This window comes from Neofelis nebulosa, chromosome 15 (genome assembly GCF_028018385.1).
Source record: "Neofelis nebulosa isolate mNeoNeb1 chromosome 15, mNeoNeb1.pri, whole genome shotgun sequence".
In the NCBI taxonomy this organism is placed as follows: Eukaryota; Metazoa; Chordata; class Mammalia; order Carnivora; family Felidae; genus Neofelis; species Neofelis nebulosa.
In genome coordinates this window covers 37509357-37521989 of record NC_080796.1, presented here as the reverse complement: position 1 = coordinate 37521989, position 12633 = coordinate 37509357, and the positions used below count along the sequence as shown (strand labels likewise).

Genomic DNA, 12633 nt, shown 5'->3' with positions numbered 1-12633 from the left:
CTCAACCCTAAGGCCCCTCACATTTGCCAATCCCTGTGTCTGGCCTGGAGCACTTTTCTTCCACGGCTGATTCCTGACTCATACTTCAGGTTTCAGTTTAGAAAGGCATTTTCTCAAGGAAGCCTTCCCTGACCCATAGCTTTATTTGAGGACCCCTTCCTCAACTCTCCCAAGGCACCCTGTACGTCCTCTATCGTCACTGCAATATCACACAGTCTGTCTACACGTCTTTTTATCCTCCTCGGCTGTGAGCTCCGGAGAACAGGGCCAGGGCCAGTCGTGTCCATCCATACTAAACCATTAGCCCTTCACTATGTGCCTGGAACACAGCAGCATTCCGCATTTATATGGTGAATGACTTAATGACTGATTAAAGGTATTCTGATTCCTTCCATCCAACACAGCTCTGTCTCTCCTGCCTGCTCTCAGACCATGCCCAGCCTTGATTTTGCTCTGCTATGGACTAAGTTATGTGTACCCCGCCCCCTGACAAATTTACACTGAAGCCCTAATCTCCAGTGTGACTGTACTTGGAAATGGGGAATTTAAGGAGGTAATCAAGGTTAAATGAGGGCATAATAATGGGTCCTGACCCAACAAGACTAGTGTCCTTATAAGACAGAGAAGGAGACACCAGGGATGTAGACACACAGAGAAAAAGCCACATGAGGGCACAGGGAGAGGTGGCCATGTGCAAGCCAAGGCAGGGGGCCTCAAGAGAAGCCAAACTTGCCAACTCTTTGATCTTTGATTTCCAGTCTAGAGCTGAGAAAAAAATTTCTGTTGTTTAAGCAACCCCACCTGGGGTACTTTGGTACGGCAACCCAAGCTGACTGAGACACTCCTATGGTGCTCTGTGCCCTCTCTACCCCTTGTCTGAAACTGTTGCTCCCTGAAGAAAAAGCCCTGTTCCCTCCACAGTGGATCAGCCCAAGGCTGAGGAAGAGTATGAATGCAAGTCTTAAAGGGTATGTGCTTGGCTTCTGGCTCCCAACTGTGACAAAATAGCTTAGTCACATCACCCTTCTATATACAATTACAAAATGTGGACAAAATACTTAAAAATTATGTGAAGGCAAAAGCAGGCAGAAACTAGAAGAGTAGGCCTTTGAAGGAAAGACTCTGCACTTGGTTAGATTTAATAATTTGCATGTTTTGCCCAAGAGCACTCACCAACCTCTATGAGGTATGGTTCAGGGTGGCCGTAGACAGGGTTCAGGGCTGGCAAACACCCAAATCTGCAAATAAAATCTGTTCAAATTCTTGGCTGGAGACATTGGGTGGGGGGGGGGGGGGGGGGAGAGGGTGGCCAAGATAAAAAGCAGCAGCTGCAAAACTAAAAGAACTGAATGGAGATTTCAGCCACTGCTAATTCGGAACTTGAGTCTCCTCACATTCACTACCTGCTAACACAAAATCCTTCAGGAGGACTGTAGCATAATCTATAACCTCTATAACGCACCATTACAATGTTTAGTATTGAATCAAAAATCACTAGACATGTGAAGAAACAATAAAATGTGACCCACGCTCAAAGGAAAAAACAGTCTATAGAAACCAAAGCCAAGATGACCTGATGTTGCAATCAGCAGACAGGAACTTTACAGCATGTGGAGGAGCTAAAGGAAAATATATAGATAAGGAATGGACAAAGGGGAAATAGAGAAAAAGAAACTACGAGGAAACAGAAAAATAGAAACTATAAAGAAGAACCAAATGGAAACTCTAAAGCTGGAAAGAAAAGTAAATGAAACGAAAAATTCACTGTGCTTTCTTAAGAGTGAAGGAAGGCAAAGTAAGTAAATAAATAAAAAGTCGGTGTAGCTGAAGTTAAATAAAAAGAAATTAACCAATTTGGGGGGGGGAGAAGAAAAAAATAAACAGAACCTACCTACCTAGATAACTGTGGGACAGTATCCAACAGTCTAACCATACGTAACTGAAAAGAGACAACAGATCATAAAGAATATTTGAAAAAATAATGGCCCAAACTTCCCAAAACTAGAGAAAAAACACATCAATCTGCATTGATTGTGCAATATTGGAAACTGGAAACTCAATAATGCAAAGCAGAATAATAAGAACCCACTCCTAGGCAAATCATAGTCAAACTGCAAATGCAAAGATAAGAGAAAAAAATCTTGAAAGCAGCCAGAAAAAAAAAAAAATCACATACAGGATTTATATCTAATGATAGGTAACTTTTGATCAGAAATAATAGACTCCCCAAAAAAATTAATATAAAAAAAAGAAATAATAGACACCAAAAGACACTTCTTTAAAGTGCTGAAATAAAAAAATTCTATCAATCTTGAATTACATTCCAGCAAAACTAACTTTCAAAAATGAAGGTGAAATAAAGATATTTTCAAACATAAAGCTAAGAGAATTCATCACCAACAGACCCACACCTCAATGCATGAGGAAGAAATTCTGAAAGTTAAAGGGAAATAACACCAGATGATAATTTTCAAATGTACAGGAAGGAACGAAGATCACTGAAATGTGAAACCGGTAGGTAAATATAAAAAGCTATTTCTAGATTTTTAAAATGTAAGACTAAAGCAAACAATATCATAAGGTTTATAACTTTCAGGAGAGAATGGGAAAATGAAAACTACATGAGACAAACAGAAAACAGCAGAAAGGTAGAACCAAATCCAACCAAATCAATAATTACACTAAATGTGAGCAGACTAGGGGAGAGTCCAAGATGGCAACATAGGAAGACACTCAACTCAAATCCTCCCATGTCACACCAATTCTACACCTACATAGAAAGCGAATCCTCCTGAAGAACTGGTGCCTGATCAAACAGCTTCTGCACAACAAAAGATAAAGGGACCACATAAAGAATGGCAAAAGAGATGGAAACATAGTGACAACAGGCACCCCACCTCTGACACTGTGGACTGTAGCAGAAAGGGACTGCACTGAGGGACTCCTGTGCAGATTCACCTGCCCTGGCACACAGAAAAAAAAGCTACGGTTTAAAAGGTAATGAGATTAAAGGTGAAGGAAACCCATTCACTAACTCCTGAGTGTCTGACAAATGGTGGGGGATTGCTAGAATTCTCTCTGGGGTCAGAAGTGCTGGTGAGCCCCTCCACGTTGGTAGCACAGATGGGAACAGAGGCCAGATGCTCTAGCTGGCCTACTGCCTCAGTGGGCTCTGGGACCCTAGCCCCCACCAGCTCTAGCCATATTCCCAAGGTGTTCCCCCACAATCCACCCACCCAGGTGCCAGCTGACCTACCAAGGTGGCCCCAGACGCCCATCCCACCCTCATCTGTACCAGCTTCAGTTTTTCCTGCCAGGGTGCTCCCTGCAGAGGACACCCTGGGACCCCTAGCTGGCACCCACTAATGCTCCAGTCAGCCAGCCAAAGCTGCCAGGCACACACAGTCTATGCAGGGACGTTCCTACACCAGGCAGAGGTGGCTGTTTCATCTACTTCATAAAAACAAACACAGAACGTCAGACAAAATGAGACAAACATGCTCCAACAAAAGAATGAGACAAAACTTCAGAAAGAGAACTAAACGCAACAGAGATAAGCAATCTATCTGATAACAGTCATAAAGATGCTCACCAGACTTGAGAGAAGAGTGGATGAACTCAGAACTTCAACAAAGAAACAGAAAGTATAAAAAAGAACCAATCAGAGCTAAAGAATATAACTGAGGGGCGCCTGGGTGGCTCAGTCGGTTAAGCGTCCGACTTCGGCTCAGGTCACGATCTCGCGGTCCGGTCCGTGAGTTCGAGCCCCGCATCAGGCTCTGTGCTGACTGCTCAGAGCCTGGAGCCTGTTTCAGATTTTGTGTCTCCCTCTCTCTCTGCCCCTCCCCCGTTCATGCTCTGTCTCTCTCTGTCTCAAAAATAAATAAACGTTAAAAAAAAAAATTAAAAAAATAAAAATTAAAAAAAAAAAAGAATATAACTGAAATGAAAAATACAGGGGAAGAAATCAACAGTAGATTAGCAGATGCAGAACAGATCAGCAATCTGAAAGACAGGATAATGGAAAGTATCTATTGAACAGCAAAAAGAAAAAAGAATTTTAAAAAATGAGGGTAGATTATGGGGTCTCTGAGACAACATCAAGTGTACTAACATTTGCATTATAGGCATCCCAGAAGAAGAGAGAAAAAGAGGCAGAAAACTTGTTTGAAGATATAATAGCTAAAACGTTCTTTAACATAGGGAAAGAAAGAGATATCCAAAGAGCCCCAAAGAAGACGAACCCAAGGAGGTCCACACCAAGACATACTAATTAAAATATCAAAAATTAAAGATAAAGGCAGAATCTTAAAAACAGCAAGAAAAAAGCAAACAGTTACGAACAAGGGAAAGTCCATTAGACTAGCAGCTGATTTTACAGCAGAAACACTGCAGACCAAAAGGGAGTGGCATAACATATTAAAAGTGCCAAAACCTACAGCCAAGAATACTCCACCCAGCAAGGTTATTCAGAGAGAGTTTCCCAGACAACAAAAGTCAGAGGAGTTCATCACTAAACTGGCCATTAAAGGGACTTCTTTAAGCAGAAAAAGAAAAGAACATTAACTAGAAGAAAATCATGAAAGGAAAAAATTTCATGGGTGAAAGCAAACACAGAGTAAAGGTAAGTAGATCAATCACTTATAAAGCTAGTATAAAGGTTAAAAGCCAAAAGTAGGGGGTGCCTGCGTGGCTTGGTTAAGCCTCTGACTCTTGATCTTGGCTCAGGTCACGATCTCACAGTTTGAGTTCGAGCTCCACGTCCAGCTCTGAGCTGACACCGCAGAGCCTGCTTGGGATTCTGTCTGTCTCTCCCTCTCTCTACCCCTCCCCTGCTGGTGCACACACAGTCACTCTCTCTCTCTCTCTCTCTCTCAAAAAAAAAAAAAAAAAAAAAAAAAAGAAAGGTAGTAAAATCAATCATTTTTAAAGCATTCGTGAAGGGATTCACAAAATAGAGAGATGTAAACTATGACATCATATACATAAAAATGGGGGGAGTAAAAATTCAGTGCTTTTAGTATATGTTCAAACCTCAACATAACAGACGCTATGTATGACAAACCTACAACTAACATACTCGATGGCAGAAAAACAGAAAGACTTTTCCCTAAGTTAAGGAACAAGACAAGATGTCGTTTTTTGCCATTTTTAGTCAATATGGAACTGGAAGTCCTAGCCACAGCAATCAGACAAGAAATAAAAAGCATCCAAATTGGTAAGGAAGAAGTGAAACTGGCACTATTTGCAAATGACATACTATATATAGAAAACCCTAAAGACTCCACTGAAACAATTAGAACTAATGAATGAATTTGGTAAAGTTTTAGGATACAAAGTTAACATATAGAAACGTGTTGCACTTCTATACACTGATAACAAGGTAGCAGAAAGTGAAATTAAGAAAACAATTCTATTTATGATTGCATCAAAAAGAATAAAGTACCTAGGAATAAATTTAGCCAAGAAAGTGAAAGACTTTTACTCTGAAAACTACAAGACACTGTTAAAAGAAACTGAAGATGACACAAGAAAATGAAAAGATACCACACTCATGGATTGGAAGAATTAATCTTGTTAAGACGTCTACACTACCCGAAGCAATCTACAGATCCAATGCAACCCCTTTCAAAATACTAACAGTATTTTTCACAGAGCTAGAACAAGTAATACTAAAATCTGTAAGGAACAAAGAAAGACTGTGAACAGCAAAAGTAATCTTGAGAAAGGAAAAAGCTGGAGGTATCACAATCCCAGATTTCAAGCTATACTATAAAACTATAGTATTCAAAACAGTATGGTACTGCCACACATAAGTCAACAGAACAGAATAGGTAGTCCAGAAATAAACCCATGCTTACTTATGATCAATTAAGACAAAGGAGGCAAGAATATACAATGGGGAGAAGACAGTTTCTTCATTTAATAGTGTTGAGAAAACTGGACAGCTACATGCAAAAAAATAAAAGCAGACCACCTGCTTCCACCATACACCTTACATCATGCACAAAAGTACACTGAACATGGTATAAAGACCTAAATGTAAGACTGGAAACCATAAAACTCCTAAAGGAAAACATACTCTGTAATCTCTTGGACACTGGCTTTAGCAACATTTTTCTGGATCTATCTCCTCATGCAAGGGAAACAAAAGCAAAAACAAACTATTGGGATTACATCAAACTAAAAAGCCTTCGCACGGCAAGGGAAACCATGAACAAAACAAAAAGGCAACCTACTAAATGGGAGGAGACACTTGCAAATGATATATCCAATAAGGGGTTAAAATCCAAAATATATAAAGAACTCCTACAACACCCTCAAAAAATCTTATCAAAAAATGGCAAAGAATGTGCATAGACATTTTTCTAAAGAAGATACCCAGATGGCCAACAGACATATGAGAAGATGCTCAACGTCACTAATCATCAGGGAAATGCCAAACTCACAATGCGATATTCCCTCACCCCCGTCAGAATGGCTAGTACCAAATACCAATGGGGTGCTCAGTCGGTTGAGTGTCTGACTCGTGGTCTCGGCTAAGGGCACGATCTTACCATTCATGGGTTCAAGCCCCACGCTGGACTCTGCGCTGACAGCACAGAGCTTGCTTGGGATTCTGTCTCTCCCCCTCTATTCCCCTCCCCCAGTCATGTGCTTGTGCTGTCTCTCTCTCTCAAAAATAAGTACATAAACTTAAAAAAACTAACAACACAAGAAGTAAGTGTTGGCAAAGATGTGGAGAAAAGGGAACTCTAATGAACTGTTGACAAGACAGTAAGTTGGTGCAGCCACTGTGGAAAACAGTATGGAGGTTCCTCAAAAAATTAAAAATAGAAATAGCATTCCACTACTGGGTATTCACTCAAAGGAAACAAAAACACTGATTCAAAAAGATACATGCACTCCTATGTTTACTGCAGCATTACTTACAATAGCCAAGATATGGAAGCTACCCAAGTGCTCAGCAATGGATGGATAAAGATGTGGAATATAACTCAACCATAAAAAAAGGAATGAAATCCTGCCATTCACAACAACATGGATGGACCCAGAGGGTATGCTAAGTGAAATAAGTCACACGGCAAAAGACAAATACTATGTGATTTCACTTATATTTAGAAACTAAAAAACAAAACAAATAGAAACAGAGAACAAATGAGAGGTTGCCAGAGGGGAGGAGAGTGGAGGTGACGGGCGAAATAGGTGAAAGGAACGAAGAGATGCAAACTTCAAGCTTTTTCGGCAGTGACAACCTCCCCTTGAGAACATGCCCCTTGCAAAGGACCTCCTCAATCCCTTCCTGCAAGAACAGAGGAAGCGTAAGAAGCAGTGAGACGTCCAGTGCTGCAAAATCACCACCATCTTTGGCCACGCACAAAACAGTAGTGTTCTGAGTTGGCTGTCCTCTGCCAACCTACAAGGAAGAAAGGCAAAGCTTACAGAGGGTGCTTCTTCAGACGGAAGCAGCACCGAAAGCAATATGAATCCAAATGAGTGGAAAACCATCCCAATAAACACATTTTAAATTAAAAAAAAAATAGTAATAAGGTAAGAACTTCCACGTATAAAGTGAGTTATGGGGATGAAAAGTATAGCACAGAGAATACAGTCAGTAGCTCTGTAGTAACTTTGTATGGTGACAAATGGCAATTTATTGTGGTGAGTCCTGCATAGTGTATAGAACCGTCGGACCATGACATTGTGCACCTGGAACTAATACAGTTATATTAGTCTATAACTAGGTCAACTATACTTCAACTTAAAAAATGTCAATGGACTAAACATTCCAATTAAAAGGCAGATTAGACCTTTCAATCTGGATTCAAAACAAGACCCACAACACACTCCCTACAAAAAATGGACTTCAAATCCAAAGATATAAGAGTATTTGCTCATGATTGTTTCACTTTCTTTTTATTTAAAAGCACAAAAGCAGGATCAGCACAGAGCTATCAAAGGGTCTTTGGTGAGAGGAAAATAAGTCATTCATTCTACACTTCCACAAACACACATCAAGCATCAACTCTGTGCGCAAGACTTGGTGCTAGGCGCTTCAGGGAGACCCCGAGAGAGGAGGACTAATGGTCTGTGCTACAAGTGCTACGGGACTCAGAAGCACGAGAGGATGTAAATGGTGAGATTTCCTTTGTTGGGATGATGTATGGGTGTGAGGAGAAGGACAGACATGAGCAAAAGGCTTTGTGGAGGAGGTCATCTAGCCTTGTGCCCAAAGCACCGGGAGAATTTTGATGAAGGAGTAATTTGGTGTTCATTATTCATTTATTTTTCTGAACTGAAAGTCCGGATATCCAGCCTAGTGGTTAAGAGCATGAGCTTTAAGTCAGAGAGGTTGGGGCGGCCAGCTCTCCTATGACTACTCTGAGACCCAGGGCAAGTTACTTACTGCTCCTAAGCCTCACTTTCTTCATGTGAAAAGGAAATGATCACTTCAATTTTACCGGATATTTAAAAGAAAGGAGAGAATGTTGCAAAATGCATTACAGATTGCCTGCTTAATGAATTAACATTACTAGAGAAATGGAACGTACCCTCTACTTTTCAAAACACAAAGCCTTTTGGGGGGGTGGGGGAGAGGAAAAATGGGTGATGGGCACTGAGGAGGGCACTTGTGGGATGAGCACTGGGTGTTGTACGTAAGCCAATTTGACAATTACATTCATAAAAAAAAAAAAAAGCCTTCAATAAAAACAGCAAAAATGAAGACCATGGCACTACAATCTCTTACAATGATAAACTAGAAAAAAATATGCCAGAAATAACATGGAGGCAAGGCATAAAACAGTATCTTTCACACAGTAGGCATGTGATGTTTGCATGCCTATGAAATGACCGAATGACCCAAATAATAGATGAGCTACGTCTCACAGCGCCAACTAGCTACCTTCCGTCTGTAGGACAACAGCAGTGCATTTGAGCCTGTAAAACTGTAAACCAACTGATACACCTTACTATTCATGGCAAGATACTTTACAACGTTTCTACATCACACAGATGTGAGAGTTCCCAGAAATGTCTATGAGGTTCCTTCAGACAGTAAAGAGCAGGTCATGGGAGGCAATGGACATTCACAGCTACAAAGAGAAGTGAGGAACCAGGAGCCAGGAACCCCCAAGGAAGCCTGCCCACGGCTGAGCACGAGCCACACGGAAGGCAGCAGCTCTAGCTCTCCAAGAGGAATTAAAGCAAGTCTCTTTTTCAACTTTTGTCTCTGATCCTACTGCTACTGCTTCTTATTGTTATTAGGGACAATGTCCATTTCTGCTCCCTGGTGGCTTTGCTATCCGCCTTCTCCCCGGGTTTCTCTGTGACTCTGCTCCGCTGTCCTGGCTAAGTCCCTCTCCCAGCCTGCATCCTGTATAGGGTGCTCTGTCACACACACCACAGGACACTGCTCTCCTTCACACCCAGCCTGTAGGTGGCTCCCCTTACCTCAGGCGCTGATCCCTGATCAGTCACGTGCAGCCGGTCTGCAGAGTCACAGGACCCAAAGTGCAGTAGTCCGTGTACAAGTGGACCCCCCCACAGCTGTTCTGCCTGGAAGGCACTCCCCCCTCCTATGGCCCATGTAAGATCACAGGTTCGCGTCAAGATTTTTTTAAAGTAATCTCTACATGTAACATGGGGCTCGAACTCAAAACCCCAAGATCAAGAGTGACCCGCTCTTCCGACTGAGCCAGCCAGGCACCTCCCCACAGGTTCACTCAAAAACATGGCAGGTAAAAACACATTCCCTGTCACAAGGGGCTCATAATTGCTGTAGCAACAAGGGACCAGGTTTCAACATCTGAATGAGGTTTGGAAAAATCACAAGACAAAACTGAAGGAACTCTGCAGTGACTAATTGGGTATATAACATCTGAACAGAATTGTTAAGAGTTAGCAGGGACCCAAAAGGCCTTCTGGTCCAAAGCCATATTTGCGCAGTGATCCAGGTCCCAGAGAGCCTAAGACTGGCACAGAATGAGAGCACTGGGGTCCTGACTCCTCGTCAATGTTCTTTCCCTACGCAACAGTGAATGGTAATGCTTAAGGATCCAGTCCCTAACAACGACAAAAGATCTGATTGGAAGAATATAACTTCATGACAAGTAGAAGCTTGGGACATTTTTAAGTAAACTGCATATTTCAGCCTGGCTAAACCATGCAATGAAGAGGAACAGTAATGGGCCTTTGTGGGCAGGTATTCACTCTATCATAAGTCACACATACATGATTGGAAATGTTCTGCCTTCATGAAACCTTTGGTTAGGGAAAGAGAGGAATTTGCATCTTCTTGAAAATTCTAAAAAAGCTGACTTAAGGCACAAAAAGGTCAGATGACAATTGCATCATCTGGATTTGTTTGGCAGAGGTACTTGGAGAAATTACTCTCATGGGGTCCCCTCTGTTTCGCTCACAGAAGCCAAGCTGAACTTCTTTACCGGCCTTTTCTTGATCCATAAATTGGCGCGTGAGTTAAACAAAAACTGTAAAACTAGGGGCACCTGGGTGGCTCAGTCGGTTGGGTGTCCGATTTCGGCACGGGTCATGATCTCATCGTCTGTGGGTTTGAGCTCCGCGTTGGGCTCTGTGCTGACAGCTCAGAGCCTGGAGCCTGCTTCAGATTCTGTGTCTCCTCCTCTCTCTGCCCCTCCCATGCTCACGCTCATGCTCATGCTGTCTCTCAATAATAAATAAACGTTAAAAAATTAAAAAAAAACAACAGTAAAACTATTTATCATCCACACATGCTATAAGTGACACTCCAGTTCTGAAAGAAGACACCAATACATTTTGCCATTAAAAAAACAGGTGCTGGATATTTTGGCAAAATGTCCCGTGTACTCTGCAGTCAGAAAAACCAAACACCTGCTTTTTTGTGGCAAGCTGGATGAATGTGTTTTAAAAGTATACATTCTTTACATGAATGCAAACTCATGATGAATGTGTCCTGTACAGACACATTCTGTAGAAAGACAGAAATAATGCACAAGATTTTCTTAGGAAAGGTAATCTAAGAAAAATCCAAGACAACCAACACTGCTTCAAAAACCCAGACTTGCCCCGGAATAGAAGTCAGCCCATTAAGGGATGTGTGATGAGTAATTCAACTTCTGAAAACACAGTGGGACCTTTATTCACAGGAAGGGGGAACCGGTCGTCTACTCTACCCCTCCAAAACTCTACCTTGCAAACAACAAGGGGCTAAGACGCATCCTGAATGCAAAGAAGGAATGAACTATCCTTTTGGGTTTTTTTCCTTTTTAGTGATGCGATGGGTTTGTTGTTTTTGTGGGGTTTTTGAAATATAATTTACATACCATAAAATTTACCCTTTTAAATAAGTGAATATATTTGGTTTTTACTACATTCACAAGGTGTGCAACCATCACCACTATGTAATTACAGGACATTTTCATTACCTAAAAACAAACTCCATACCCATTAGGAGTCACTCCTTCCTCCTAGTCCCTGGCAACCAATAATCGGCTTCCTGTCTTGATGGATTTGCCCGTTCCAGGCAGTTCATATAAATGGAATCCCACAACATAGAAGCTTTTGTGTCAGACTTCTTTCACCTAACATATTTTCAAGATTCATCCATGATGTAGATGCCAACAGTTCTTCATTCCCTATGACTGCCAAATAATATCCCGCTGGGTGAATATACCGTTTATTTATCCACTCATCAATTGATGGACCTTTGAGCGGCTTCCACTTTCTGGCTATTATGAATCATGCTGCTATGAACATTCATGTACAAGCTGTTGTGCAGACGTAAGTTTTCATTTCTCTTGGGTATGTACATAGGAATGGGATTGCTGAGTCATATGGTGACTCTCTATATTTGAACTTCTAGGAACTGCCAGACTTTTCCACGGTAGCTGCACCATTTTACGTTCCCCCCAACCATCTGTGGGGGTCCTAATTTCTCTACATCTTCACCAAAACTTGTACATCTTATTGACCACAGCCATTCTTGTAGGTGTGAAGGCGACACAATGATACAAATCTCACTGTGGTTTAGATTTGCCCTTCCCTGATGATCATGATGTTGAGCAAACTTTCATGTGCTTATCAGTCATCTGCACTACAGAAACATTATTCAGATTCTTACTTGGGTTGCCCTTTTATTATTGGAGTATAAAAGTTCTTTTATATGGTCTAAATACAAGTCCCCAGATCCATGATTTGAACAGGTCTCTCATCCTGTGGGCTGTCTATTCACTTTCTTAGTAGTATCCTTTAATGCACCCAAGTTTTTCATTTTGATGAGATCCAATTAATTTTTTTCTTTGGTTGCCGATCTTTTTCAATTCTATGAATACACAGTTGTTTCCATGGAGAATGCACTGTAATGACTAATCAGCCAAGTATCTTCCTCAATTTTGTTACAAGAGTGATATAGTAAGCTGCTTATTCAGTTAGCGTGTCTGGTCTCATTTCTCCCTTAGAAAAGAATAAGTGGTTGTAATTCCCTTCATAGAAAGGAAACAGATCGAGGCTTTCGGATTATGGACTGTAACTCTTTATCTCAGAGAGTACAACTGGGAATATAATCCTGAAAGTCTGGGTGCTTCACTGGAACCTCTGCTGCCCAACAGCCCCCACCTCCAGGCCTCCATGGGG

The 12633-nt window shown here is 41.5% G+C and overlaps 1 protein-coding gene across 6 annotated transcripts in view; it reads right to left on the bottom strand.

Annotated features, from left to right (window-relative positions):
- PACC1 (proton activated chloride channel 1) overlaps nucleotides 1-12633 on the bottom strand; it is a 168448-nt gene that overhangs the window by 13142 nt on the left and 142673 nt on the right. The gene's annotated exons all lie outside the window — the stretch shown is intronic.